The sequence below is a fragment of the Eptesicus fuscus genome, chromosome 4 (genome assembly GCF_027574615.1).
Source record: "Eptesicus fuscus isolate TK198812 chromosome 4, DD_ASM_mEF_20220401, whole genome shotgun sequence".
Taxonomy (NCBI): domain Eukaryota; kingdom Metazoa; phylum Chordata; class Mammalia; order Chiroptera; family Vespertilionidae; genus Eptesicus; species Eptesicus fuscus.
In genome coordinates, this window is record NC_072476.1 from 88,388,849 (window position 1) to 88,414,530 (window position 25,682).

Below are 25,682 nucleotides of genomic sequence, written 5' to 3' on the forward strand. Positions count from 1 at the left end.
TGCTGGAAGCTATGGGAGTAACACACACTCTCCCTTCCTGCTCCCATTTTCCCCAAACCAGCCAAACCTGAGAGCTCACAACCAGCCAGCAATCCTCAAGCCCTCAAACTGCACCATTCAAAAGGCGGCCACCTCCTTCCCTTTCCCAAGAGGTGACTGTAAAGAAGGGAGACAGACCCCGGAGGGTCTGTGTCCCCCAGAACACACAGGATGCTACTCTCACACTAATTCAAACATCGATGAAATGTCTGTACCCTCCAGTTCCCTCCCCTTTCAAGTGGATCCAGCTCCGTCTTGAAGCAATTTCCCCAGCTCATTTCAATCCTTCCCGGTCTGTCCCATTGGCTTGGCCACAGCACGCCCCCACCTCGTGCCAAGCCTGGTTTCACTTATGTCAAAACAGCTTCCATCAAAATAGTGGGCTTCTTTTCTGTATTTCTTTCACTGTTTTGAAGTCAGCAGAGAAAAGACACTTAAGAAATTGCAAAATGACTACCACCATCATTGTGTTCTGGCTAATGTCTAACACCGCTTTTCTCCTGAGTCTCTTCTGTACAGGGTACTGAGGGGTTTTTAAATCTGATTTTCCTTTTTCTTTCTTCTCAAAGGCTCTCTGGCAGGCATGGTTGGCTGAACAGGTCTCATAATCTGTCAAGGTTCATTTCTAAGTTGTGCAACCTTCCCCTCCAAGCAAAGGAGTGCTCCCTAAGAAGCTGGATCTGTGGGATGCTTTCCCTGCGTTCACCCATCTGCCGGATGCTCTAGGATTCTCATTGGTTTGGAGAACTTCAATTACAAGAAAGCCAGATCAACAGAACTCTAGCCTAGGAAAACAGATGAGCCAAGTCCTTACAGATGTGGATAGAACACACTTTATGTCTTGGCTTCTAATCAGTGCACTTTTCATGTGTCTGTAGACCAGTTGTGGCTGTGACATCATCGAGTATCTTTGTGACCCCTGGTTTAGTTATGTTCAGATGAGAAAAATGCCGAGGCATTTATGTGTCTTTATCTCCTGGGATTTTAAAAATAACTTCAAGCGAAGCATTAAAGAAACTGTAAATTATTGAATGCATCAGCATAAATGTTGATATGGAAATGCAAAGCTTGCTTTTAATGGTGTATGTCTATTAGAAGCTCCAAAAACTAACATGAGCTATAACAGACAAGGGGGACAGGTACCAATATTGATTAAGCTGTAGCTACATGCTGTGGCCTGAGTTAACTGCGCACACCCATCATCTCATTTCAATCTAAATCAACCCCATAAAATGTTGACATTATGATCCATCTTTTAGAAATGCGGTAACTAAGGCTTAGAGAGATTATCTTGCCTTGGTCAGGGGTCTGGAACATTTGCATCTCCAGTGCTGTGGGAAGAGGAAGGAGCTCCTCTGGGTGGAGCTGGGATTGACATTTTCACCTGCTTGTAAACAACCCTGGCAATGACCCTGGGACTCACTGTGGTCAAGTCCCGCCCTATTGTTGTTTATTATGACCAGGTTTGGATCCAGAAGGGCTGCAACTTCTCACAGCCAAGAGGCCTTTCCCCACATTAACACCACTTTAGTGGTGTGTTAACACCCGAAATATGCCCCACACCCATTAAAAAAAAAAAAAAAAGGGCCTTGGGGAAAACAGGAGGTATTTCAGACAGGCACAGAACATAGGTGAGTGTTTGGGAGGGGTGAGGTGGTTTCTCAGGGTGTGGGTGGAAGTGGCCAACTGCCCCATCCATCTCAGCTATGAGCTTGAGACAGCCCTCAACTCTGGAAAAGCAGAGGCAATGCGTGCTCAGAGTCCCTAGAATCAGAGGACTAAGGCACCAACCTGGCCCCCAGCCCAGCCAAAACCAAACAAAATGGCTAACAGAAGATGTGCCCCTCCAAGGTTGGCCTTTCCCTTCAGGTGCACCGACTCCTGACCAGCGCTTCTCAGGCAGGGCTGTGAACCGGACACCTCTCCCTCCACAACGAACCGCCTCTCCTGACTGCAGTCAGTCTGCACACCTTCTGGCTATAAGTAAGAGGTGTCTTAATAGGCTACCCATTGTTCCTGTGGATTCTTTTAGAAGATAATGTGCTGCCAGGTGGCTATGGGCCAACACAAATCAGAATAAAGGAGAAGCAGTCAAACCCCTGGGGCTTAAGTACCATGTAGATGCCCCTTCAAGTAAGGACCTGGTGTCCAGTGGTGAGGAGTCAGTAAGCCCATGGCCTCCAGCTGTGAGCCTCATCAGAACTTTCAAGTCAAGGTTGCGCTCTTCTGGAGTGATCCCTGGCCAATGGCGAACAAGACCGGGAGACTAGGCTGGCCATCCCACCCAGGGTAGGACGCCTCCTATGGGCAAGCTTTACCCCAGAGCTCCCTGTTGAGTTGCCGCACTTTATCAGGTCAGCAGCACAGAGTGTCAGCTACCCCTGCCTGGTCCTGCTTCCCCCCTTTTCCTTTCACAGGTGTTACCCAACAGACGCTCTGCACTCTTAGCTCTAACGCAGCTCTGCTTCCTGGAGGACCTCAGGTGAGAGAGGACAATATAATGAGAATAACAAAATATTTCCCAAAAGGAGATGATGGAAAATCACAGTAGCCAAAAAAGGCCTGTCAGAAACGACTAGGACTCAGCTTCACTGGGCATAGCAGCAGCCAGCAGAGCATTCTTACGAAGTCAAGTTGGATGAATGGTGTTCACAGAAGTTCCTTTGAGTGTGTTGTCTGATAGCAGGAAAACCAATAGCAAAGGGCTCAGACTGAGACCCTCTCAACTCAATACCTAAACAGCTTCACCAAAATTCTCCAAATATATTTGGATATCGTGATACTGAAGTGAGATTATTCTTGGTTCAGGTGTTAGCATTGTCACTTGGGCCCCTTGGGCAGGACACAACTTCAGACTAATCTCTTAGTCTCATGTACTCATGGGGTTGGGGAGGATTAAATGGGATAATGAACTAAGCAGGCTGGTTTGCTGGCTGGTTTCCTGTCTGGCACATGGTAATTGCCAATAAACGATTGTTCCTTTCAACCCTTTGGAAATTTGCTGGGTAATCATAGGCCAGCTATTGTCCTGGATGGAATCCTGGGAAGGCAAACTTATGGAACAGAGTGGTCAAAGCCGAGTCTGTGGTCAGAACGGGTCAAAGAGAGTCATGGTTAAGGTGGGAAAAAGGAATCTCTGGAAAAAGCGAGTTCGGGCAGAGAGTCAGAAACGGATTCGAAAACTAAAGATCTGGAGAGGTGGGGCAAATGTGCCTTAGACACAGCCTGGCCTGTCTGGCCCCTTTGAGGGCATTGGGCTGAGAAGTATGGCGCTGTGTGGGTGTGTGCCCATGTGTTGGAGGATCATGCTAGTATAGATGATCAGGAGAGAGAGAGAGAGAAAGAGAGAGAGGAGAGAGCGAGCATGCACTGGGAATCAGGCTACTGTGGACAACCAGCACAGTGTGTGTGCGCATGTGTGTGTGCTGGAGGGTTAAGGTTAGTGTAGTCGATCAGCACAGACTCTGGCCAACGGCAGGCCTTATTGTCTGACAGAGAGATGAGACAGATGTCTTTCAAAACACAGATCAGCAATGGCCTCCTGTTTCACCTCCATGTCCATCCGGCCAGGGTCGGACTCCCAGTTCCCAGAGCAATCACAAGCTTTCTGGCCTGCTCTGAACTCCGATGGTCCCAGAGGTCCTGGAATTGCCCCAGAACTCAGGGTGGAGTCTGGGAGGCTGCCCATCCCACCAAGCTGCGACACGAGCTGACCCCTGAATATTTTGTAAAATATGTGTGCTGCTCACACTGATATAAGCAACTGCCATGAATAAATCAGATGCACGTGTGTGCGAGGAGAGAGACTGCCTCTGCCAGCATCCACTTCTCCCTGACCTACCTTTCCTGCATTTATCCAAATATCTGGATGACAACCCTCCCTTTTGGTTCAGCTATTTCCTTGACAAGGGCCTCTTCCACTTTTCTGAGGCGGGGGTTTCCAAAGCCTGGTTGTTTTAACAGTAAATGTTCCAGCATATTACAGTGCCATGAGATGGTCAACATGATGATGTTTTTTAAATGTCTAGAGAGGGTCTCTGCAGACACACAATTTCAACTCCAGGGGAAAACCCTGCTGGCATGAGTAGTCTGCTCCTCTGCTTTTGCCAGCAGGTGTGGGCACTGGGGTCGCAAGCATGTTTTAGAATATTAGGAACTCACTTCCTTTCAGGAGTTCTCAACAGGAAATAGCTGGCAGACAGCACACACTAGACTTGGAACTCTCCTACTCAGAGCAAACGGAAAACATCCAAAAACAAAACCAGAGCCATGAGCTGCCTGGAAAAATAAACACCCCAAAAGGTCTTTCTTGAACTGCAGACCAGGAAGAGTGTGATCTGGAAGGATCTGCAAGTGGGGAGAAACAACAGCACGTACCCCAGGACCTCCTCAAATCTCTGGGGGAAAGCACATGCGTTTTCCATGGTGGCACTGCTCCATTTAAACTCCAATATTTCTCACAGATACAGGGACATCTTAGCTCCCCGAGCAGGGTTGCAAACTGCACCCGTTTCACCCCGGCTGGAGATCTATGGGGACAGCAGCAGTCCTGGGTCAGGGGTCAGGCATCTCATTCTCCAGATACTGAAGGGCTGCATAAGGGCTGCAGGAAAGAGTCAGAACATGTGTTGTCAAGAACACAGCAACACCCTGTTACTAGGGATTTTTGTTGCTCTTAACTAACCCTTTGAATCCTGAGTTCTCTTCAGTGACTTCCTCCTAAGGCCGTGGTTGGCAAACTGCAGCTCGCGAGCCACATGCGGCTCTTTGGCCCCTTGAGTGTGCCTCTTCCACAAAATACCACGGCATGGGCGACTCTATTTTGAAGAAGTGGCATTAGAAGTTTAAAAAATTTGGCTCTCAAAAGAAATTTCAATTGTTGTACTGTTGATATTTGGCTTTGTTGACTAATGAGTTTGCCAACCACTGTCCTAAGGAGACTTACTGCAGTCTTTTAAAAGGAGCTCCTTATGGCCTGCTGAGAGCATCAAGGTGAAATTTATTTACCTTCCTGGGCTAACTTCCTCAAAGGATTTACATATTATTGCCACCACCTGCTCTCAAAAGGGCCCCCTCCCAGTACTCTGAGCAAAAGGAGAGGATCCCAGATACGAGGTAAGGAGAAAAAGTTAAGTGTGAGGAAACAGATCTGTGGAAAGTTTCAATACTGCTGTTTCTTAAAGAGCCGGATTTAAATGATCAGGCACAAAGCATACCAGGTCCAGTTTCATTCAAAACATCCTAAAAATATATATAAATAAATACGTGACTAAGTCCAAAGTGGCCTCTCACTTGGACCGTTTCAAATGGCTCAAAGAGTATACAGACCTCGTCTAAAGAAAATGTTGTTTTTCATCAAAGTTTAAATGTCCCCGGGGGGGGGGGGGGGGTCAGGGGTGAAGGGTAGAAAGTAACTGGGAGGAAGAATAAGAAAAGTGAATTGTCGGATTTCATTCTTTTCTTAAATCCCAACAGGATCAATTATTGAAGCTGCATTTTTAAAAAATATATATTTTATTGATTTTTTACAGAGAGGAAGGGAGAGGGATAGAGTTAGAAACATCGATGAGAGAAACATCGATCAACTGCCTCCTGCACACTCCCTACTGGGTATGTGCCCGCAACCAAGGTACACATGCCCTTGACTGGAATTAAACCTGGGACCCTTGAGTCCGCAGGCCAACGCTCTATCCACTGAGCCAAACCGGTTAGGGCTGAAGCTGCATTTTAATGCCCTACCTCGGATTTCAGACAACGCATAGATGTCCCTCAGACACCACTAAGCCCAACCACAGACCCTTCGGCAGCTTCCACAGACAGATATGGGGGCTGAAGAGAGACAGCACTCAACAGCCCCAGCACCCTCCCCCCAAAAGGGGAGGTCCCGGTGAGACATTCAATAGCAGATCAAGAAGGGAGTCAATCAGTCTCGTGCCAAAGAACAATTTTCTCTGAAAATTAAGGAGATAATATAAAGAAATAGGTTAAAAAATAAAGTGCATGCCCTAGCTGGTTTGGCTCAGTGTATAGAGCGTTGGCCTGCGGACTAAAGGGTCCCAGGTTTGATTCCCACCAAGAGCACATGTCCAGGTTGCAGGCTCGATCCCCAGTAGGGGGCATGCAGGAGGCAGACAATCAATGATTCGCTCTCATCACTGATGTTTCTATCTCTCTCTCCCTCTCCCTTCCTCTCTGAAATCAATAAAAATATATTTTTAAAAAAATATTGTGTAGGCATTGGGCTCGGTGCCGACAAAGTGGTAAAGAAGGCAGTTGGTCCCTGCACTCACAGGTTTCACAGTCAACCTGAAATTAATTTTAAAAATCAATGTCAATCACATAATTATATAAATCATATTGTTGAAATAAAATTTAATATAATAAAAATAGTAATGCATAAAATGATATTAAAATTTACTAGGGACTGGGTGAATATTTAATAATATAAATATTCTAATACATAAAAATGAAAATATGTAATATAAATTTTTAAAAATGATACTAAATTATATGAGGAATGTTCCAACAGAAGCGTATGTTTCTTCAGAAGCTTCTAAAAGAGGAACTGGCCTAACCCTCATGCACTGTGGTGGGCATGCAGATTCGTGTTGCCACTGTGGAAAGCAGTATGGGAGATCCTCAAAAAATTAAAAATGGAACTGCTTCATGACCCAGCCATTCCACTTCTGGGTCTATATCCGAAGAAACCCAAAACACTAATTTGAAAGAATATATGCACCCCTGTGTTCATTGCCGCATCATTTACAATAGCCAAGCTATGGAAACAACCCAAGTGCCCATCAATAGATGAGTGGATAAAAAAGGCCAGGAGTTTGACAAGGAAAGTCTCTGGGCTAAACAGTGAGTATCCCCCTAAAATTGATGTCTACCTAGAACCTCAGAATGCTACCTTATTTGGAAATAGGGTCTTTGCAGATGTAATAGGTTGAGGATTAAGATGAGATCAACTGGATTAGGGTGAATGCTAAATCCAATGAAAGTGTCCTTATAAGAGACAGAAAAAAACAGACAGAGGCCCAGAGGAGGTGATGTGTAGATGAAGGTAGAGACAGGAGTGATGCATCTACAAGACAAGAAATGCTGGGTATCACCCACAACAAGCTGAGAGAGGCACGGGAAACCTTCTCCCTCAGAAGGAACCAACTCTATCTGCAACTTGATTTCGGACTACCAGCCTCCAGAAGCATGAGAAAACACTTTTCTGTTGTTTTAAGACAGGAGTGGGGCGTATAGGTCATGGGTGGTATAACGCCTATGAAATCATTTGGTCTGGCCCTGCCAAGGCATTAGGGGTGAGTTAATTAAATGTTTAACCAAATATAGCAGGCTAATTTTTTTTTTTTAATTACTTTATTGATTAAGGTATCACATATTTGTCCTCAACCCCCTCCCCCCGTTCCCTTCCCAATCCCCCCCACACACAAGCCCCCCTCCCCCTGTTGTCCGTGATCATTGGTTAGGCTCATATGCAAGCACACAAGTCCTTTGGTTGATCTATCTCCCTTGTCCCCACCCTCCCCTACTTTCCCTCTGAGGTCTGACAGTCTGATGGATGCTGTTCTTGTTCTTCAGTCTATGTTGTTCATCTTTTCCCCTAGATGAGTGAGCTCATGTGATACTAGGAATACACTTATAGGAACTGAAAATGAGACAAGCAATAATGGTTATGCTGAGAGGCAAATGAATCAGTCTGTAGTGAGTTTCTTTCTGGGCCAACAGTTCTTTTGAGTCCCGGTTTCTATGTCCAACAGTTGTTAATGTGTTCATAACAGCAATGATACTTCAGTTCTGGATGGTGGACAAACGGCGGTATTGCAGGTCCGACCCTCTCCGGTTTGGTCCTGGGCAATCTGCAGTGACGCACATCTGCTGACTGCTAGTATGGCAAGGCATCGTCAGCGTCTTCCATCTCTGGACTGTCTCTCCCCTGACTTCATGGCTGGAGCACTCCTGTCAATTCCCCTCTATCGCAGGAATCCACATGTCTCGGACAGGCTAATTTTTAAGTTGATAATTTTGTATGGCCTGTAAATGATGTTATAAATAGCCAAATGGACTTTGGCAGAAAAAAGGTTCGCCATCCCTTTTTAAGCCATCGAATCTGTGGTGCTGTGTTATGGCAGCCCTAGGAAATGAATACAGCCACCTTCCCTCCCTTTAGCTCTTCCAAGACTTTTTGACTCTTTTACAATAAGATGCAATCTTGCAAAATCTCCAAGATCTGCTTAAAATAATTTAATGATATTTTGCATGATTACACAGCCAAGTGGTTTTTAAATAAATATATTATGTTGATATGCTATCAAAGTACTTTAAAATCCCTTTTAATACAATCTTTAAAACTATCAAGATGAATTTCCCAACTTCACAAGTGATGTACACAGTTCCATTTACTTCAGAGTAGCCCATTAGAATAAAGATGATGTACGGATTCATACACCATTCAAAAATATTTAAAATATGTATTTCAAAATACAGAGAAAAATTACCTGTGATACCTTTGGAGTTAAGAATAGAAAAAAACAAAAAAACAAAACCCTGCCATTTTAATTCCTGGATGTTAAGAATTTTTGCATTTGAAGTATATAAAATATTGTGTTGTGTTTTTAAAAGTATGATGTTTGGAATCTGGATGACAAGATGAGAGATTTGTAGCTGCAACTTTTAATAACTTCTCAAACAATACATTGCAGGGGTGACTGCGTAGTCTTTGCTCCCATAAATAGCAGCTACACTGGCTAGAATAAGACAGAGCTTCTATGTATGGCTCTTGATTAGATGAGTGGGCTTAGATCTGGTGAAGAACATCTTGAGAAGAACCACCACTGTCACGTTCCTCATTAATGTGAGTCACCCGTGTCCCCATGCTTCTCGTCTTCCAGGACTCATTAAAGGCGCAGCAAACAAAGACATCCCCAGGCAGGGAAGGTGATTTTAGGACCACACAATGGGCAGAACCACTGTGTGGCTAGAATTGCTCACGGAGTCATGAGAACACCAAGTGTTTTCCTATTGTTCAGACCCGCTCGAGATTCTTTAACCATTTTGGAGGGAAAATGTTTAGCAATTATTTTATTTTCTGATTTTCAGCCACACATTTGAAGTTGACTCCATGACCACCTTCAACAGCAGCAAAGGGGTTCCATGAACCAGGAACACCTTTGCCAGCTGTTGGAAACTCAGAGGCCTGTGATGAGCAACCTCCTGCCTGCAGGTGGGATCTGGTGGTACCGGGAGCTTCACAGAGCTGGAACCACTGGTTGGTTATTTCCCCCTGGGTCGGAGCCAACAGCCATGTCAGCCTCTCTCCTCACTGAACACACTTCAGAGGATTTTTTAAAAAGCAAACAAACCCAATAAAGATGTCAACATGTGTTATCCATGTTTCACACAGGTTTCTAAAGGACCCTAAACTTTGGAACAAACTCAGTTTTCCTCTTAGTACTTGCTCCTACCATCTGACAGTTTATCAGGGCTCACGTTCTAACTTGGCAATAGCTCCTTCCTCTTCCCACAGCACTGGAGATGGACAGCCATCCTGTCAGCCCATACGGACAGACGTGCCACACAATAGGATAAAAGACTTCTAGAAAGGTGGACAAACAAAATGAAACAGAAACTCATAGATACAGAGAACAAACTGAGGGGTGCAGGAGGGAAAGGGGGTGGAGGAAGGGGTCGAAAAGGGGAAGGGGATTAAGAAGCCCAAACTTCCAGTTATAAAACAAGTCCCGGGGAAGTCATGCACAGCACAGGGAACAGAGTTAATAACATCGTAATAACTATGTACGGTGACAGATGGTTACTAGATTTATTGTATGCCTTAGGTATACAAATATTGAATCACTGTGTTGTACACCTAAAACTAATATAGTACTGTATGTGAATTATAATTACAAATAAGTAAATTAAAAAAAGGAAGACAAGTCATTTGCATTGCTCAGACCCCACCTAAAAATTCTTGTGAAGGGAGGAGCCCGCATTCATACCTTCCCTAAGACATGCCCACATTTCTAATGGGTGCCTTCATCTAACAGGGCTATTTTCCCTATTTGCTACTCCAAACAGCATTGCAGCCTTGTATGGAGGGAAAGTGGGGGAAAGGTCAAGAGAGCAGTGTTTGGGAAAGTGAATCTGTGGAGGAATAAAGGACCTCAGGACTGCGGGGTTAATATTAGACAGGACAGTTTAGTGCCCTGTTACTATTATTAACACTACCTTACTTCGGTATATGTCTTGACATCTCATGAGAGTCACTATTAGTAGAAGTATGACCACTATATGACCACTGCAAACTTGAGAGGTGGGGAAGGGAGATGTGACTGGCTCCAATGTACAAGGGATAAAATTTAGGAATGGAGATGAAGAAGCTTCAGGGCCCATCTGGACCCCTTCTACCCCCCACCCCTACCCCCATCCCTACCCATCGAAGAGGCAGGTCCTCTCTGGAAGTTCCACAGGACACAGTTCTTGGGCATCCTCTAGAACCTGGCCACAGACTGATCACACCCGACTTGGCACTTGGTGATTAGATTAGTCCCTAGTGGTTTTCATGTGTACGCCATGTCAATCAACAAGACCGTGTGTACCTTAAAGCGAGTTCACAGTCCTTTTGCAATCCCTTGTCCCTGCCTCCCCGACGTTCCACCCCAGAGTGTAGCGTATTTCTAGCCAACAGTCACTATGCATTTAACAACAGAATGGAATCCTGATTTTCAAAACATAAGAAAATTAAAAAAAACAACAACACACATTTAGACATGAAGCCATAATGTGAATTACTGTAAGGAAAGGGTTTAAAAGCAAACAATAGCTACTATAATTTATATGCGTGTCGGCCATGGCCCACATGCTATGTTAACCACATAGAGAAAACTATGCAATTAGCGATTACATTCTTACAGAAAGCTTGTATGGTGAAGTCTATTGAGTAAAACGTGAAAATCACTCCTTCACACACTTTCAACTTTTATCTGTGTATTGTATTCTGTAAGTTTACTGTCTCTTTCTCCTTTCTGACTTCCTGAATTTACAGTGTTGGAGCTTCCCCACCCTAGATAATAGTCTCCTGTTTTCTTTGAATACATTCACAGATTTCACTTTTATGGTTAGCTCTTTATCCCAACTGAAATGTATTTATGTATTTAAGGGCAGGACCTAAGTTTATATTCTTCTCTAAAAAGTTTTGGCTATTTTGATAAAATTCACTAAACAGACTGTCATTTATCCTCCAGTTTTGAAACGTCTCCTTTTCATACACCCATATATGGACATATATATGACATATATGGACCTATTTGGGATTCCCTACTCTGTTCCACTAGTCTACTTGTCAATTCCTGTGCCATACTGTTTGAATTACTATAGCTTTAAAGCACAGTTTGCTAGGTGGTAAACAATGCTCCTTGTTGTTCTAATTTTTTCCAAAAATCTCTTAGCTATATTTACTCACTTTCAGATGAACTGTAGTTCATCTGTTCAAGGTCCCAAAATACATTTTTTTTCAGATTTTGATAGAAACTGCATTTATTTATAGATAAAGCAGGGAGATACCAGAATCTATTATCTTTAAGGACTGTCTGCAGAGCCCATTTGCTAAGTACAAGAACTGTGGTTGTGATATAAGTTAAGATCGCCGCCATTAAAATGCAAACAACTAATTCACCAAGCCAGCCCTAGTGGTCAGCTTTGAAACTTGAGAGAAAATCTGAACACTGTAATCAGCACTCCACAGTATCAACTGAGGTTATGAAATTCAAGAAGGTTTTATTTGAAAGTTATTTCTTACCAAATCATAAATCAAAGGTGTACAGAGGTTACAAATTCAGACATTCCTATCACATAATTATTTCAAATCACCCTCTCCTCCATTCCAACCTGAATTTCAGAGTGCAGTGTTTATGATATAACTATAGATCTCTTGGCATAGCTATCACAAAATTATTACCATAGACATTTAGTGGAACAAATCCAATTTTAAACTGAAAACAGTACTTTAAAAGAGATTTTAAAATCCTGGCATCCTAGTTTAGGTAATAATTACAATTCAATAGAGAAGTCATAACATTAGGACAGTAACAAAGTTCCTTTAGAGATGCTTGACCAGACTTTTCCTTAAAGAAAAATAAACAACAAACAAAAAACAAGAAAGGTTTAAACTTGTTTCAAAGTGCAATAAGAGATAGAAACAAGACCTGTATTCAAAATAGACAAAAATCTAGTGCTAATGCTCGCGGGCAAAAAAAAAGAAGAAAGAAAACACACATTTTCTGTGCAAATACTCTACTTTGCATATTTTTTCCAGACTTCATGAGATATAAAGATATCAACAGAGCATGACTAAAGGGCAGAGATCACACACAAGAGCACCAATTTCTCTGTCCAACAGACTAAAAACCTCTTTCAAGAGATGTTACACAGACCTATATCATCAGATGTAACAGCACATTCAAGGAGTGAATTGAAAAACCACATCCATACAATGGAATACTACTCAGCAATGAAATGGAATAACCCAGCTGGCGTAGCTCAGTGGTTGAACATTGACCCATGAACCAGGAGGTCACGGTTCAATTCCGGGTCAGGGAACATGCCCCGGTTGCACGCTCGATCCCCACTGTGCAGGAGGCAGGTGATCAATGATTCTCTCTCACTGGTGTTTCTCTCTCTCTCTCCCTCTCCCTTCCTCTCTGAAATCAACAAAAGTATTTTTTTAAAAAGATGTTTCTATCTCTCTCTCCCTCTCCCTTCCTATCTGAAATCAATAAAAATATTGTTTTTAAAAAGAATGGACTATTGATACATGTAATAACATAGACTTTCAAATGCATTATGCTAAGTGAAAGACGTTAGACTAAAATGGCTACACACAATGTGATTCCATTTATATGCCATCTGGAAAAGGCAAAGCAATAGAACATATCAGTGATTGCCAGAAGCTGGAGGTGAGAAGGGGGTTTGACTACAAAAGAGCACTTTTAAGGGGGATGGAATGGTTCTTCATCTTGAGTATGGTGGTAACTCACATGACTTGTGTTTGTCAGAATTTATAGACTGGTACAGCTAGAAAGGTCTTCCTTTGGTTTCTTTCTTATGTTCGCATAATGTTTCAATTTTGTTCTTACAAGTATACTCCCTTTAATCCTTTCTTCTGAAATTGGGGAAAATTTATTATGTTAAAGAGTATAAGCAAATTATACATCAATAAACTTATCATCATCATCATTTAATGAAAAAAATACCCTTGCAAACCAAACCCTCATCCTGTCTTCCCATACCATCCTCCATCCATCAATAGGGAAAGAGAAAGATGTGGCCATACGGAAAGATGGTGGAGAAAGAGGGGACAAACTCCACTTCCTTTGCCTGCGTAGAAGGGGAGATGAACATTTGTGTGGCTATCCAGCATCTGATCATCCTTTGGATTTGGGAGATGCTCCCATTCTATGGGAGGTTGTGAAGAAGGGACATTTATTCTCTGCCCCCACTCCCAGGTACTAGTCCACTGGCACGTGCCTTAGACCTGGCCCACTGGAGGCTCTTGCCTGGTTCTCTGGATCATGAAGAAGTGATGTGCAGACTCAGGGGCAGATAAAGGCTCATCCCAGGAGTCTAGTAATGGTGGTAGTATACGAAGGAGACTCTGTGCCATGGTCTTGGTTCTTGTCCACTCTCTCAAGCTCAGATCTCACTTCCATTGGCTCTGGTGAGCTACCCAATATTATGTCACTAAATTTCTTTTCTGCTTAAATTAGCCAGAATTCTGTTGTTTGCTACTTCAAAATCCTGTTAGGATCACACATATTGGGAAATGGAGGTTTTAAGAGCTACTTTGCATTATCCTCATGTCAAACACAAGGATGAAACTCTTTAAAAATTACACAGTCCCTACTATTGATTGTATATGGAAAATTGTGTGTGTTTTAAAAAAATAAATAAATTAGGTTCTTTATTCTACTTTTACCCCTACCCTAAGTGCTTCCAAGACTCTGAAATACTAAGTCAGGGTTGATGGTGTTGGTGATAGAAGCTGGCATTTATTTTTTTTAGCCCTAAAGTTTTCTAGGTAACTCTAATGCCGACTCTTAGTCTGACATTTGGGCTTCTAAGCAAATTAAAATGACTTGAACCACTTAGCACAGTTTGTCTGTATTACTAAAGTCTTTTAAATCTCCTCTGTTTCAGACCAAATGTGACCAACGTACAAGTATCTACAGGGTAAATCTCACCTCTTGCTCTTCTCGTTGGCACATGGCTTCTCCTACAAAACCCATACAGCCCTGTCACAATCCCATACTTCTATATACTCTCACCCTCTGGGAATGCTCTTCCCATTCTCTCTGCCTACACAGATCCTACTTATGCATCAAGGTCCAATTTAGGAATGGCCTCTCTCATGAACTCTTTCCCATCCATTCCAGTCTAGGATTTTCATAGAACTGTCTGATCTCAGAGTCCTCTAGTAAACACAAGCCATCTATGTCATGTCATTAATTCACATATTTCTTTCATTAGAATTAAGTTCATCTATTTTCTTTCAAATTTCATTGTATTTACACCCTGTCTCTCCAAGTACACATGTTTTCTTTAAGCAACTCTAGAGAGACATATGTGGTGTTTAATGTCATTAGCTTAATTACCATGGACCGAGTTCCCTCATTCTTAAGCAGAGCCATTTCTGGGGGAGAAAAGTGAAGCGCTGTCCATCTAGGGATATCTTTCTTTTGGAACAGCTGCAGAAACTCTTTACAAATATTAAAATATGTCTGTTTCTTAATCTAGTCTGGAGCACAAGGTTGGAAATCATTCTCAAAATGACAAATCTTGAAGCACTTTCACTCCTCGGAGCAGCAGGAAAGACAGTCCTTGCCTTTGAGCAGACAGAAAAACATTCTGCGACTTACATGTACCGACGCGCTCACCCAAAAGATTCCTGGCTCTGGAGCACAGCTGGAAAGTGGCCATGAAAAAGGGCATGGGGTGTGAAATGATTCACTAATGGGCCATTAGAGCTACTTTAATCAGGAAATTCAGAAGAGATATATTTCTATGGGAATCCCTCATTCTTCCCCCTCTCCCCACCAAAGCAAGCCTTTCATTGGGTTACAACAGAAAAAAGCATTTCTTCTATCTGTTTGGCACCACTCAGCAGAAATGTAAAGTCTTTGGGGGCAACAGAATAATATGTGTGATGAGGAGACCACCTTAAGATCATATAATTCTTTGCATCCCCCTGCCCCCCAAAGCCATCCACATATGTTGTTTTGATTTTCACAACAATTTTGTAAGGGAGGTAGCACAGACAGAATTATCCTCATTTTCCAGATGGGGAAGATAAGGCATTGAAGGATGAAGAGGTCTAATGAAGAGGTGGTGGGGAGGGACCCCTGTGCATTCCAGGGGCCTCAACTGTCCACTATGGAAACATCAGGATGGCTGACATTTTTTAGTGCTAGAACTGGGGACAATGTTTGGGTTAAATTTGGTCCACATCCCACATATATGGGCATTTGATTACTGTTGCTCTAATGTGACACCCCATAAATAAGGCCCCTGAGAAGCAGTGGGTCAGTATTGGGTGTGGTCTCCATACAGGAACCCAGATGGCATCCCCTGATGTCCGTTCAGCTACGAAACCTCAGTTTCCATAAAATGAGGCTCTGGGTCTGAGATAACAGGTCTACAAGGGGGGTTTTCAGACTTGGCTGAATATAAGGATAATCTGGGAGCCTTTTATTTAAAAGGGAAGAAGAGAGAGACGACTTTGCAAGGTGAGACACATTCATTACGTACACGAGTTAAGCAAAAAAGTATAAATAAGAACTAAAAGAGGTCCCCAATCACCTCTGCCCATTGGGGACAGGACAGCAGTGACACAAAATCATTCTGCAGCAGGTGGCGCCCATCAGAGGGATCCCTCAACTCCTGCGGAATGCTGTACACGCACAACGCTAGGCCCTCACCCGGAACTGGGGCTGGGGGCCCTGCATGCTGTACTTTATGAAATACCTCTTGGGAACCAGGGGTGTCAGTGATCAGTAGGGAGTCTTCTTGGGGAGACTGGTATGAAACAGCATGTTTTTCAGGGAGAACTCTCCCAGTCCCAAGGTGTCACCTATGTTTCTTTGGAGCTGGGATCACCACGGTTGGGGTTATAGGGAATTGGCCCAGAAAGTAGAAATAGTAAGAAATAGTTAAAATAAAAAAAAAAAAAGAGTTAGAAATAGTAAGAGAGTCACCCTGTAATGGCTTTTCTCCTACACAAGCCTCACCTGCTCCCCCCCACCCCCCATCCCACATACACACAGCTCCCCAGAGACAATGCATGAATGGGCAAGTGGGCAAGAAGACCAGGAAGCACCTTGATCCAGTCCAGGAGGACAGGTGGGGTTTCAGGCTGGAAGGGCCTGGAAATATGGAAGCTGAAACTGAACATCTGGTGGGTCACTTCGGTGGAGGAAGGAATCAGGAAAAAGAAATTGGGGTGAGGGCAGGAGTGGTCTTGGGGGACTCTAGTTAAGGCGAGCCCAGAGCCTGAGGGAATGTTGATGTGATGATTCGGCCCTGGGCATGAGAGAAAACCCCGAGTCTGGGTGTCTGGAACATTCCTGCGATTTGATCCATATTGAGTCCTCATACTCAACTACCTCTCTCCTGAGAAGATCGGGCTAAGATGGATAAAACAAACAACAAACAAAGATGGCAGTCACATATTTAATCACTGGAAGGGTCCTTCCTTCACTAGGAATTAGTAAACTGGCTTTTTTTAAAAAATATTTTTATTGATTTCAGAGAGGGAGAGGGAGACCTAGAAACATCAATTATGAGAGATAATTATTGATTGGCTGCCTCCTGCACGTCCCCCACTGGGGATCAAGCCCACAACCCAGGCATGTGCCCTGACCAGGAATCAAACCATGACCTCCTGATTTATGCAGGTCAGGCAGTAAATGGCTTTTGGATGCCAGTCTCCCGGGAGTTTGCTTAGCACGTCAGTCTCCTCTGGTACTTACACAGAATTGGATTTCCGGACCTCTGTGGCCACCCTGGGAAGCCGCCAGCTACCTGTGTGGCAGAGGAGGCTGACCAAGGCCGGCAGCACACCGAGGAGACAGCAGGTGAGAACTGGGGATGTTGCGGTCACTGAAGACAGCTGCTTGGGCCGCGGTGGTGCAGTGACTTTTTCCTCTCAGACTCTCTGCCAAGGGCCCTTCCTCTAATTTGCAAATGTGCATGGAAGCCTTACAGTGATATACAACTAGCATCATCTAAGGACACACTTAATAAATCACCCCTGGGGGAAGGAGGGAGCCACATGCCGAGCTCCTCGGAGCAGAGCATATGGTCACGAGGCGCGTTCAGGGATCAGATGGTGAACCCAGGCGGCGGCAGGTGGGCAGCTGTGCCGCGCGGCTCCCAGTGCACCTGGTCCCAACCAGGGCTGCAGCTGCAGCCGCTTCCTGGCAAGGCATTCCCATGGCAGAGCCACCCCAGAGACACGTCTGTTACCGTGACCTTCCCCCTGGCAGCCTCTCCCAGGCCTGGCAGTTACTCCGGGCTCTGGAGCAGAGGACACTCTGAAGCAGGTGAAGTTTGCTTGTCTTTTGAGATTCTTCCCTTTTCCCTCTCCTGAGACATCTCTTGCCACTACCAAGTGTTACCATAGTTAAGCCATTTCCTACAACTAAGACTGATTACAATGACTGGTGCGAGTTTGGAAAAAAGGCATTTACTTGGTTTGCTGTGGGCTCCAGCGTGGCCACTGTGAATTCGTTAGAGCCGTGGTCGGCAAACTGCGGCTCGCGAGTCACATGCGGCTCTTTGGCCCCTTGAGTGTGGCTCTTCCACAAAATACCACGGCCTGGGCGAGTCTATTTTGAAGAAGTGGTGTTAGAAGAAGTTTAAGTTTAAAAAATTTGACTCTCAAAAGAAATTTCAATCGTTGTACTGTTGATATTTGGCTCTGTTGACTAATGAGTTTGCCGACCACTGTGTTAGAGACACAGAAACCTCAGGCCCCAACCCCGACCCACTGCGTAGGAATCTGCATTTTATCACGATCCCCAGGTGACTCACAGGTTAGAATAAACCACGCTGTCCTGGATAAATATTTTTCTCTTGGTAAATAAAGATGTAAATAAATGTCAAACGGGTAGCCTTGAAGACAGATTTTCTCTCTGTTCCTTTGCTGGGTCGAATCATTTCCTTCAAGAGCTACCGCATTTGCCTTTTTGGCTTATGTCAGCTGGCTGCCACGCAAGTTCCTACCACAGAGCTAAGCACTTGGATGTTTAAGTACTTCTGATCGAATGCCGAAGCTTGGGGTCTAAGTGTTTCTGAAACAGACACGCCAGGCTACATTCTGAATCCCATCACCAAGAGTAACGAAAATGACCCCGTTTCGTAGGAAGCTGACTTCTCCGTCTGCACAGGCGCTTCCAGATGAGTGTGGAGTTAATGTGAATCACTGACACTGTGTTCTGAAAGGCTCCCTCTGCCCTGCCAGAGCCCGGGGCAGGCTCCCCGCCTCTTGGATCGTAAGCACCTTTTCAAGGTAGTTTTCTTGCCAAGAATAAGCAACAGTTCCCACAGCCATGTCAACTGTGGTCCTCAAAATAAGATCCATTTTCAGAAAAAAGCCAAAATCGATTTGTTCCTGAATTTCAAAACCGTAGATCCAAGGCCCCCACGCTGCTCTGCGTGCTGTTTTCTCCTCACACTCAACCCAAGCGCCCTGAAAGCAAAATGGAATCGAGCACACGAGCCTCGGGAGCTCATCTGACACTTGGTTTGAACTCTGGCTACCAAGGGGCTACTACACAGCGAGGCCCTCCTCTAACAAAAACAAATCAAGGGAACACGTTTGGGCCACGTGTTTACCAAAGAGAAGAAAGACCTACAAATGTGAGACACGGTGTTACATAAAGAGTTTTGCTCAAAAACAGCCACGTCTCCAGGCCCATGCGAGCACCACCCATGAATTTCAGCTCGCAGCCCTTCTCCCTAACTAACACACACGTCGCTCATGCTTAGCGTTTCCTTACCCAGGTGTGCTCATCGGGAAAGGATGTCCAAACCTTGCAGTCTGAACAGCCTGTGATGAGTTAGTTGCATTATGGGTATCTGGTTCTCCACCTATCCTGGTGCAGGGCCTGGCAATCTAAGCCATGACTGCAAGAAATAAAATAGGCTGGAAGCCCAGGAAACCTCATTGATTCGAGGGTCAATCTGTGGATAACAAGAGTCTATCGTAGCAAATCCTATCAGAGTAAAATTTATTTTAAAAACCAGCAGTGTTATTCACTATCACTGGCCCTAAAAGGGGGCTGACTATATGTAAGATTTGATACCTCTGCTTCAAGACTGCGTAGGTTTTAGAGTAACGCCAGTTGCTGCTGAAGATGAAGAACCCACAGTAAAAAAAGACACCAAAAAACACTAAAACTGATATCGCCGCCTCTCCCCATTCTGAAATCCCAATGGTAACAATATAATTAATTAAGCCACCAGAACACCATAGGGATGACTGGGAATAACTAACTCCACTCACTGTTAAGATGAGGTGTTAAATCTTTGTTACAGTAAGAAACTCATCAAGAATGTCTAATTAGTTATAGACATAAGAATGTCTGATGCCTCGGCATCAGGAAACCAACAGGCTGTCCACCACGCAAAGTTTGGCTGGGCCACTTGGACCCCAATCAAATCTTCACACACCAGGATGTCTCCAGGTATGCCACTCAGCTCAGCTCAGCTCTGGCACTCCATTCTCTTTTACATTCCTTGACTCACTTGAGGGAGTCAAGCAAGTTCTAGCCTGTAAAAGGCATTGTGCAATGGACTCAGCTTTGCAAACCCCAACTGCAGCCTCCATTTCTGCCACTTTCTTCCCTGCGGTGCTCAGAGGTGATTTTCTGTTTCCCCTCCAGGACTTTATTGCTCCCCTGCCAAAACTGTCTTGCATCTGTTATAATAAAATACCTGTGATGTTTTCCAAAGCCAGCAGCTTACTGCCAACAGGCAGCCCTCTACCCCACAGGCAGCCGTCTGGGAGCTTAAGTCAAAGCGTTGCAAGGTGAAGTTGACGGGGAGGGGCGGGGGGCGGGGGGACTCCCTGGAAGACAGACCCTCTTGCTGGTAGAGTCAGCCAGCAGGAGAAAAGAAAAACACTTTTGCCAAAGGGGCGGAAACAGCAGCAAAGGCAAATTAAAGGGTTTTTGTCCCGTGGAGAGCACCATGATGAGTCCCGAGATTCCTGCCTTCCAAAGGAAGGGCAGGGATGGTGCATTTGAGCTCCCCTGACCCCCACTCCCCGACTCGGGGCATTTCCATTTATGTTCTGATTTTAGTGGGAATTCTAAATTGTTCACTGCAGGACCACTTTTTTGGAGGGGTAGGGAGGAGAGCTCATAAAAATATATCAGTTTTTATTAAAAGGGCAAGGCCTGGGGAAATCCACTATGTAAACATAAGGCCACCTATCTACTCTTTAAGGAAGCAAACTGTAACTGTTGTTTTGCCCCTAAGTCTGAGGAGTCTCACTGAAATAGAGGCCTTTTAACTGAACTGATTCTCAAGGGCCCCGGTGGCCCTTTCTCAGACTTGCCCTGCTCTGCCAATTTCCAACTCGGTTTCCATCTTCTAATGTAGGGAGGAAAACAGTGTGGAAACGAGAAAGGCAAAAAAGATGGTCCAAGTGTGTCTCGCTCTAAGTCAACCTGATAGCCTCCAAACCTCAAAATTACAAAAAATACAACTGTGGGGCAAGCCTTGTCTTTGACCAAAGGAGTCACTTTCGGTCCCTCTAAGTGTGGATGTCCTCTGGTGCATGTGAAACATAGTTGGAGCGCTTCTTCAGGAACGGATGATAAAAAGGGAGGCAGACCCAGAGTCCCAGGTCAATTGCTGTTACGGTCTCACTGTAAAGGGACCTTATATCTAAGCCAAGACTGTACGCTCACATCGTGCCCTGTGGAGTCGTAGTGTGGTTGCACACCATGCACACCTGGATTTCACAAACCAAGGCCACATGGAGCCGATGTGCCCACAGGGACAGCAAAGCCATGGAAAGGTCTCCTAGTGGGGCCCAATCAGCTTCTCCTGCTAAGCCGAACAGGTGTATGTCAATGAAGGAGGAATGCTTTCAGCTTTTCTACGGAAGAGACAGAGCTCCAACAGGGACATCCAACATGAGAGGGATTTTGTGCAACAGCCTCTGATCTCACTGCAAGAAATGTATAGAAACCGGGTCTCGAAGTGAGAGGGGTGCACTGCCTACAGAAGTTCTTAAGAGGAACAGAAGTCACTGACCCTCTTTTATGGAAAAGGTCTCGAGTTTTCTCTTTGTAACTCAGAATCATAACTTCTTTGTGCTCGGCTGTTCTTCTTTTCTAGGTTTACACACATATGAACACATCTAGCTCAATCTTCTATTCCATTCACCATCAGGAAAAAGCCGATAAAGAGGTCAAACTCCAGCCCTATTCAGATAGCCAAAGGGCGGGGACAGGTGCTCCAACTCTGAGAACACTCTGCCTTCCCAACATTCTATAAATAAGTGGGCTAAGTAAGGGCTGTTCACAGCTTGTCCTCCACTTTAGCTCATGATAAGACTTTGCCTGCCTGACTGTTCTGTCTTTTCATGAGCCAGCTTGGTCACATGCTTCAGAAGTGAACACTTCCCTCTTGCTACCTTGAGATACCAGGTAGTTCTAGAGCTCTGAGACATACACCGCTGACGCAAGCAGAGAACACAGTTACTCATCCTCTGATCATGGCCTTCTGGGAACCCAACATGACTCTTCACCCCAGAGCCTGCCCACTGAGCCGGGCCACACAGCAGCACCACACCCTCTTGGGCAATCTTTTATTTTTCTTATTTTATTGATTTTTTTACAGAGAAGAAGGGAGAGGGATAGTTGGAAACATCGATGAGAGAGAAACATCAATCAGCTGCCTCCTGCACGCCCCTTACTGGGGATGTGCCCACAACCCAGGTACATGCCCCTGACCAGAATCGAACCTAGGACCCTTCAGTCCACAGGCCGACGCTCTATCCACCGAGCCAAACCGGGTACGGCGTATTGGGCAATCTTGACACATCCCCTCACATGTTGAGATTCCTAACTGCCCATCACTTGGCGAGTCCAGGCCTCCATCGGTTTGGCTTCCAGTTGGGTTCCAGCAGTTACGCAAATCAGGTTTCTGACGGTGTCTGAAATTCCAGTGCATACAGGAATAGCAGGTTGCTTAATCTCTAAATTCAGAGCCAACCCCCTTTCCAAATACAGACAAAGGTGCTGCCTGGCTCAGGAGGTGGATGAAAGGACCCGCCCTTACAGCTGACATCCTGACAGGTCAAGTGCATTGCTGCCATCTTGTTTCCAGGCGCAGGCTCCCATGGGCACCACGATGAACATAGCTTCACCCCTCCTCACTTGTTTCCATCCATCAAACTAGGCCCCACCCCCATTCTTCTCCACTGACAGCATCTAATTTGCAAATACAGGAGGATAGATGACTGAAATGTCCTGTGGGGGGAAAACTATGCCAGCTATTTTATTTTTCTTCTTAAACTGTAATGTTTTTGTGAAAACTTTCCTGTATTTCTGCAACAGACTACAGCTTCTTACAGAACCAGCTCCATGTCCAGGCCAGCAAAACTGTGCTGGCTCGCAGAGAAGGACATGTTCCGGGGGGAAGGCTGGCGGGTCTACAGTAAGCTTTCTTAGACAGCAATAAAGGAACTGTTCTAAATATGAGAAAACATGATACCCACTTAACTCTCTTATTTTTTTTTCAAAGTGGCAACACCAAACCATGTAAATTGTAGAAGTCTGGCCAGCAGACAGTTCTCAAGAGAAAGAAGGAAGTAAATCACTTTTGTGTGAGTTAGCAGAGTGTTGGTCCCCAACAGGTTCTCTCAGCAGGGGACATGGTCAACATGGGTGTGTCTCATAGGTATCTTCATGAGCAGCTGCATCAATGAGGGGAGGGGGTGAAGATCCAACCATAGACCCCGAGTTCATGTTCATTGTTCTGACCTTGCAGAAAATCTTCAACTTCCTTATCCCTAAATCTACCTTTCTGGAAAATGCTATTTAACACAGACTAACTAAAATCATTTTCCAAAATAATAGCCCATTCAACTGTGAAGGACGCAATGAGCTGCATCAACCCACGGATCCCACAGTTCATGAGTGATGTTAACCAGGGGCTGGCAGCCGTTTTCTCTAAGGCTCAGATAGTAAATGTTTTAAGCTTTGCAGGCCATATCTGGCTGTGTCCTGTATTCTTTGTTTCTTCAATGTTTTAAAATGTAAAATGCATTCTTAGCCCTAGCTGGTTTGGCTCAGTGGATAGAGCGTCAGTCTTCAGACTGAAGGATCCCAGGTTCGATTCCGGTCAGGGGCACATACCTGAGGGTTGCGGGCTCAATCCCCAGTGTGGGGCATGCAGGAGGCAGCTGACTGTGATTTTTTTTCATCATTGATGTTTCTCTCTCTCTCTCCCTCTCCCTTCCTCTCTGAAATCAACAAAGATATATTTTAAAAATAATAAAATAAAATGCATTCTTAGCTCAGAGACCTACAAAAACAGGTTGAGACAACCTCGATTTGGCCCACAGGCCATAGTTTTCTGACTTCTGACTGATTCCAGAATGGACCCTGGAAAGGAGCCTGTCCCCCAGCTCAGCTTAATCCACTGCAAACAGCATCTGGGTTAGACAGTGTGAAGGGTGGGAGACAGAGGGAACCTATCCAACAGGTGGACAGCAGGTGAGAACAAGAGTTTATTTTAAAGACCACAGGAGGTGCTATTGCCCCTCCCCGCCCCCCACACAAACAGGAGAGAGATTAGCAGTAAAGTACACAGGCCTGCCTTGACTAAGCACAGGCATCTCCCAGCCCTCCAGGCCTAAAAGACAAAGCCACAAGATTTGGCCACCCCAGCAAGAGGACAACAGCCAGCCAATGAGCGCCAAGCAAGCCGCTCTCACCTCTGCCTTCTCAGGCACACCCCTGTGGCAAACAGGCATTCTCAAAAGCTCAAATCCAAGTGTGCCAGTATTCGGGCTGGTCTATTTAACTGAAATCAAGTTCTCTACCTAATTCTGATGCTCCTATTACTCTGACCACACACGCCATTTCTGACCTAACCCATGTTAGCTCCATTCAACAACACTTTGACCACTTCATTAGGGGGTAAATCCATGCAAAATTATTCAGGCGCCGATCAGAAGCCAGGCCTGGAAATGGCTCAGAAACCCAGGCTTGAGATGGTCTTCATTCTGTTCTGCTTCTCTTATCCTGAGCCCCCACCATGGCAAGGATGCTCTGAGACTCAGCTACAACCACAGGAACCACAGACCAGCCTGAATTATCCTCGCGTGTGGCTGCAATCCATGGCCCTCCTCGTTTATTTTCTACTGCTGAGTACGCTGGTGTCACTGTGACCATTTCTGACTCTCTGCCCCTCTTCTCCTCCCCACCCCCCATGACAAATATTCAGGACCCACACTTTCCTTGGCAATTCCCTGCCTTAATGGAGAAAACATTAGTCATTCAGGCTTCACCTTGGACCTGTCAGTTCTGGACATTTCACAGCTGCTATACATCTACCTCCTTTCTTACAAAAGTAGCAGAAATGAGCAAAGCACCGTGTTGGCTCTGAATAGGAAAATATAGCGACGGTCAAGCCTCAAATCAGTTTCTGGCTGACTACCTTCAAAGTATTTGTTCGAAAACAATGTCGGCAGTTCCTTTATCACCCCCAAATTTAAAGTCAGTTTCAATTTAAACACTACATGATTTGGGGTGATTTTTTTAAAAAGCAACCCCCAGAATATAACTGTCATTTAGCCATCAAACTAGTAACAGACAAACTCTTGCTTGGACCAATAGCACAATTCAGGCTAAGTCTGTTTCCTATGTCAATATCATCTACTCGTTTCTCACACACTTCTTGGAAGACAAGTGGTGTTCAGAGAGATGATTCTCTCCGCCTCTCAGGTCTTCCCTCCTACCTGCTTCACGAGCGGGTCGGATGCGTGTTCTCCTCTGTGCTTCACAGCCTCTTGCCTAGGACAGACTCCAAAGTTTGTTGTGGTTCATTTCCCCTCTCCGTTCAGTTCTTTAACGTCCTGGGTTATTAACTATCAACAGCAATGTAAGCCATGCCAGTGTGCGCTCCGACACCCCGCCAGCCTCCCATGCTTCTTAACTCAGGAGCCGATTCTCTCTCCCCTCCTCCTGGCTTCACCTCCTGAGCTCGAGGGCCCCACCCACAGCACTCAGATCATTTTTCATTTATGAGTACATCCAGCTAAACTGTGTTTGCAAGAGACTGAGCCAACCCTTGCCCTGCGAGCGGACTGAATCCATGCTGCTAAAGACGACTTTAATTTTCTGGGAGTATGGGGCAAGGGGGGCATTCAGATCCTGGCAGAAGTCATCCGGGGCTTCCTCCTGCAGGCATCGGCAGATCACCTCTTCCATCAGCAAAGCACGCACACCTTGGTGATGGAATCACAGTAGTTTCATTATACAGACAGCCCTACAGCCCCCTGAGGTGGACTGAAGACTTTAGGCACAAGAAAACAAAAATATACCAAAACATGCATT

The 25,682-nt window shown here is 45.0% G+C and overlaps 1 protein-coding gene across 1 annotated transcript in view; it reads right to left on the minus strand.

The window, feature by feature from the left end:
• Window positions 1-25,287, minus strand: part of PDZD2 (PDZ domain containing 2) — a 115,684-nt gene extending 90,397 nt beyond the window's left edge. Inside the window, exon 1 of the mRNA XM_054714352.1 lies at window positions 25,085-25,287. The gene's annotated coding sequence lies outside the window, so the exon portion shown is untranslated. The remainder of the gene's footprint in view (window positions 1-25,084) is intronic.
• Window positions 25,288-25,682: the final 395 nt, after the last annotated feature.